The sequence below is a fragment of the Sciurus vulgaris genome, assembly GCF_902686455.1.
Source record: "Sciurus vulgaris genome assembly, contig: HiC_scaffold_401_arrow_ctg1, whole genome shotgun sequence".
Classification (NCBI taxonomy): domain Eukaryota; kingdom Metazoa; phylum Chordata; class Mammalia; order Rodentia; family Sciuridae; genus Sciurus; species Sciurus vulgaris.
In genome coordinates, this window is record NW_027632640.1 from 19,962 (window position 1) to 25,721 (window position 5,760).

The window sequence follows — 5,760 nt, forward strand, 5'->3', positions numbered from 1 at the left end:
CAGAGCAGTGTCCACACTGAGCTGACTTCACATGGCTGTCAAGAGGCTTCTGGGACCCTGTGCACATTTCCTGGGGCTGGTGGATGTGAGAGAAGCAGGTGGGGCTTCCCAGGAGGGGGAAGAAGCCAGGACAGCAACAGAGGTGTCAGGGATTCATCAGGGTAGGGTGGGCTGTAGTATCCTGAGGGCCAGGCAGGGCTAAAAAACCTTGGTGGATGGTGTCTCAACCCTGTGATGTGTTCACCTTCCAGCAGTGTCCCATAACCCATCCTGGAGTTAGGTGGACCTTGGAAGAATGTCCCTGCCTTGGAAATTAGGCCCTGTGCAGGCCTGGAAGCAGATAGACACAGGAGGATAGAGTGAAAAGAGCTGACTGCAGCTGTGGAGCAAACTGGCCTTTGTCCTGGTGTGTGTGCACATGTATGAGCCTCTGGTGACACAGCAAAGCACAGCATCCCTGGGAGGGCTCAAAGGGCCTCATTGTGGTCCATTTGATTCAGCCACCAGGGTCCCCAGGAGCCTCTGCAGGCCTGTTGGAAAGTACAGCCAGCTATGCCCTATAGGGCCCCGTGAAGGACCCCAGGTGTGCAGTAGAGGTGCATGTTCATGGCTGTGGTCCCTATAGAGGTCTGGCCAGTGGCACCACCTCACCTGTGCCTGTGGAGATGGACTTGGGCTTGAAGACCTGAGTTGCCAACGCTGGGTGAGGGCCTTGCTCTGCATGAGTGCCTGCCAAGTTCCAGGCTGCCTGTGAGGCAGGGAGGGAGGACACGTCACTCCAGCACACCCTCCACGCCTCTGGGTTGCACACTAAGTCCAGAACCTCTGCTTGCCTTGCGGACTGTGCTCCTTCTCCCACACTTACTCTGCATTCTATGTTCCCAGTGGTCTACATGAGTGAGAAAACTACAACAGTCCCTCAAGGTCCCATGTGAACCTCAGCTCCAGGGGTCTGCAGGGCTGATGTCTAGAAACAGGTGGTGTGGGAGAATCTGCATCCTCTTGCAGGGCAACTGCCTCAAGGCCACGCTCTTGGACAGTTAGACAACTGCCTCTCAAGTGTGAAGCAACATCCACAGGCCAAATACCTCCACAGGATCCCAGGTTCAGTGTGCCCTGCTTCCTCAGGATGTCACTCTTTCCCAGCCCACACCCTCACAGGGCTTGCCCTGCAAGGTCAGACTCTCACTGGTACTGTGATCCAGCTCCAGAGGAATGAGGTCCTGGGCCCAGTGGTCGGGTGACCCCACAGCTGAAGAAGAGCGGGCACAGCCCTCTGGTTACCTGTGGGGCCTGACCTCTGTTCTCTTCTTCCTCTGAACAGCCAGGAAATCCCATCTGTTCCTTGATGTTCTGAGGTCAGCTGGAGCCTGGGAGCCTCCCATGGCAATGTCCCTGTCCCTTATATTTCTACTGCCACATCAAACCCTGGACTGTCAGCAGCTTTGACTAGGAGAGGTGTTTGCACATTTTTATCTTACCAGCATCCTCCCACATCACTGGGCAGGCGACTGCACCCTTCCACCTGAACAAACCAGAGCCCCTATCACACCTCACACAGCATTCTCACACATCACTGGACACAGGGCAACTAAAATGAAAAACTCGGTTTGGACTTTATTTCCAGTCTGTGTCCCCCAATGACATCTGAAGGCCACACAACCCTAAGGCTGCTTCCTGTAGGGCCTTCTCTGCCAGGTAGATGACCTGGCACATGGTCTCCCACTAGGGCCTGGCGGCAGGTGTAGCTACAGGGTGGGCAGAGAAGCAAGAGGGGAGGGCCAATTCAAGCAGCCATGTGGGGCACTGGGCCCTCCTCAGCAGGGCTGGACTGGGCTGCTGGGACTGCAAAACTCCTCCTGGGCCAGTCTGGGTCTCTAGTGCACCCTGGGGGCTTGGCTTCCCAGCATTGAGTCCTCAGGGGGCCAGATGAGGGAGGCACAGGGAAAACAGGGCTCACAATCATTTTCCACAATGCAAAGCTCAATGGGTCCTGTTTACCCATGTGATCAGAGGTCCACTGGTCTGGACACTGGCCTGGAACCCACCAAGGTTAGGGACACTCCCCCCCTCTAGAAATGGGTGAGGCCACCAGCATGGGAGCCTTGTGCTGTTGACCAGGCCAGTAGGAGCTCTTGATTCTCTGGCTTCAGCAAACCAGTCTCTTTCAGACCAACTGAGCAGGGCCTAGTGCCCACAAGGACCAAAGCCAGCTTGTGTCCTGAGATGGCCCTTCCAGGGCTGGAGGCATCAGGCAGCATGTGTTGTAGGGAGCTGACCCTGACTTCCTGGCAGGGCTCCAGGAGAGGGCCTGCAGCTGCACTGAAGTCAACCTCTCTCCACTCATCCCTCCCAGTGGTCTGGGTCTGCAGAGGAATGTGGCTCAGAAGGGAGAGGTAATTCCCAGGTGCTGCTGGCCTCCAGGGGTGGACACCAGGGGCCAAGCCACAGCTTCTGTTCAGCTGGGCAGCTCATCTCTCTGGCAGCAGCACTAAGAAGACAGCATTCAGGAAGCAGCCAAAACTGCAGTGCACAGCCACCAGCCAGTGTGCACGAAGGCCAGGGTCTGTGCTGACCACACACCTAAGGATGTCAGTCTGTGAGGGAAGATAGAACTGTCAGAGCAAAGCCCAGCCCCAGCCCATGCAGTCAGCACCAGGCTGCCTGGGGAGGGGGCAGGAGTGGACTGCAGGCACTTGAGGATCTGGGCAGCAGAAGGGAGGGCTCAGGTTGAAGAAGGAGAGAGGTCACCTGCACCAGGGCTCCCAATGCCCCCTGCTTGCCGGCTATCCCAGAGGAGCCTCAAACAGCCTTCCCACAGGGCCACTGAATAGCTTTGAACTCTTGCTTGGAGTGGGAGCAGAGGCAGGGCTTTCCAAAAGCCAAGGAACCCTGACTTGAGGCCCTTCAGGATGGATGGGTGCATGCACCACTTCCTGGACTGGCCTCGGTGCTGACCAGTGTACTCCCTTCTGGCCTCCTGATCACTGGGGCCTGCCAGGGTCTGCAGGGAAGAGGCAGGAGGTCAGCAGCCTCAGGTCTCTGCTGGGAATACACCCTCCCCAAGCATCCCAGTGTCCAGATGGAACCAGAGGCCCAGTAGCAGGGGGACTGAGTCCCACCACCCACTCTACAGGTGCAGCCCACCTTTATGCCCAGGCCCAGCAGCCCTCACAGTGTGCCCAGCCCCAGGTGGTCAGTGGAGCATGGAGACAGTGGAGGGTCTGCCTCTGACACCCACCCCCAAGGTCGTGCAGCCCTGCTCCAGTGGGTGATGCTAGGCTCCGAGCAGGAGAGGGTGCTCTGGGCAGGACTGAGGGTGCCAGAGTCCTGCTTCTCCCAAGGCCATGGACCCGCTCTGCTGGCCACCTTCTAAGGTTCACAGGTCTTTAGCTGGGGCAGGGCATGATGGGGAGGGGCAGGAATCAAGCCAGTGCAGGATTCAGGCAGCAGGAGTCAGCTGGGCACTGCCTCAGTGTCATCCACTCTCCCTTGACCTGTGTCAGGGCCCTGGCTCCTGTCACCGCAAGCCACCCCCACAGCCCTGCAGCCAGGGGCTCAACCATCCACCATGCCTCCTCAGCCAGGCTGCCAGGGTCCTGTGCACAAACTCCCCCTGGCAGACCACCAGGGTATGTACCATGGTGGGCTGGGCCTGCTGAGTACAGTCCATGACCAGTCCTGTAGCCACTGCATACGGAAATACCACCTTGCCCCACGTGATGCCTGCAGAGAGAGTTGCTGGTCAGGCACTGGCAGTGGGAGATGCCCAGGTGGTGCCCAGGAGCCAGGTACCTCCTGCAGGCCTCACCCCAGTGGCTCTCGGCCAGCCGACAGCCTGGTGGGACCCTGCCACATCTCCCTTAGGTCAGTCCCACCCACCCTAGGGCAGACAAGGTGCCCAGCCCAAGGACAAAGGAGGCCCCAGGGAGTTACCTCAGCACAGGGCCCAGCACACCTGGGGTTGCATGAAGGGACAACAAGGGCTCCCTGGGCACACCTGTCCCTCTGCAGCAGGATAGCCCTGTCATCCTTCAAGAAGGAGCCAAGGCCCATGGAAAGAACCTTTCCCAGACAACTGACCAACTGAGCAGCAGAACAGAGCTGGGGCCACCTCAGGGAAGACAGACCACAGCCCTGGACAAGTGCTCCTGAGCCCTGGGCCAGCCGCTTTCATAGCCCTCAGAGCCCGGGCTCCACCCCAGCACTGAGAGAAACACATAAACAGTGGAGACCTCAGAACAGCCAATGAAAGGAGCCAGATGCACAGCACGTGCAGTGGGCAAGACCATGTGTGCAGCATCCAGAACAGCACCTGCAGCCAGAGCAGGTCAGTGGTTTGGTGGGGTAGGCCAGGTGGGGGTCTCCACACAAGTGTTCCAAACACCATCAAACTTCCACTTCAGGTAGGTGAAGCTGCTCTACTCTTCTCGCCTCCACACAAAGAAACAGCCCTGAGCTCAGACCATGCACTGTACAAAACTCTCCCCTGTCCAGCCACACCCAAGCCTCAAGCCTGGCTAACTGGCCCCATGGGCCAGCTGCCAAGCGGTCAGCATGCCTGCTGGGCCCTGGCCCTCCACTGCTGAGCTCCTACCCCAGGGCTCTGCTCAAGGACAGCAGGGCAACAGGGCCTCCTGACCTTGCCCAGGCACAACTCCAGACTGGACCTCCTGTGCCCACTGAGCCCCAGGCCTCAAGCAGACACCAGTGGAGGGTGAAGGGGAGGATTCCCAGGGGCCCAATAGGGGGACCCAAAGTCATCCTGCAGAGGACTGAGCACTCTGTTGCAGCCACATTGGCACAGCTGAGCCACAGGCATTTGCAGGAGTGCTACCCAGGACTGAACATAAACATTAGAAGTGGGATAATGCCTCCTGTACATCCACACAGTCCACAACTCTCCAATTCCAGACCATACCTGTATCCCCTGACCAACTGGTCACTCCTTACAAACATTTCCACCTGGAGTGTGGGGTATTCCTGTCCAAAATGCCTCACTCAGCAGGGTGCCCTGCATGGTGCCCAGGGTCCTGCCACCCTGGTGCAGGGTACTGGTCACTTTTGTCCATGGCTGAACAGTGCTCCTTGTCTATCTGCCAACAGAGGAAACTGTGGGCCGTTCCCACCTCTTGGCCAGGATGAAGAAGGCCGCTGCCCATTTCCAGGTCTCTTGGGCCTCTGCCTAGAGCTGCCAGGTAATATAGAAACTCCATGTTTAACCCCAGGGACCTGCCAGGCTGTCTACTAAGAGGCCACATGCCTGGTCAGGTTCCGGTGCTCACACAGCCTCCATGCTTGCAGTTGTGGGACTAGCCATCCTGGAATGAGGAGGTCCAGCCCATCTTTGCCTAACAGCTGGTGGTGCTGGACAGTGGTTCATCCTGCTTGCCTGCATGTGTGTGGATGAGGTGGAGCCCAGGACCTGGAGGGCTGAGCAAGTTCTGCCTGAGCCACACCCCAGCCTGCTTGTGGCCATTTGGACATCGTCCTTGGAGAAACAGATACTGCACTGACCTTTATTTCATATGCATGCACATATGCACACAGGCACTAGGGTCTGGGCCACCTCCACAGCCCTTGCCATTAGGCCTTTTCCAGGCTTGCTGGGAACCTGCAGTCCTCCTGCTTCTGCCTTCGAGTAGTGGGGATGGAGTGGGAGGCGTGCCCACCACACCCAGCTCCTCTGCCCAGTCTTCACATGGGACGGCTGGTTAGTAAAGGTTTCTAAGAGTCCCTCTTGCACTTCTGTGTCTTCTC

General features: G+C 58.1%; 1 long non-coding RNA gene across 1 annotated transcript; it reads left to right on the top strand.

The window, feature by feature from the left end:
* Positions 1–3,711: 3,711 nt before the first annotated feature.
* Positions 3,712–5,548, top strand: LOC306652651. Its single transcript, XR_013761500.1, has 3 exons — positions 3,712–4,330; positions 5,107–5,198; positions 5,305–5,548. It is a non-coding gene; the product is annotated as an uncharacterized lncRNA (long non-coding RNA).
* Positions 5,549–5,760: the final 212 nt, after the last annotated feature.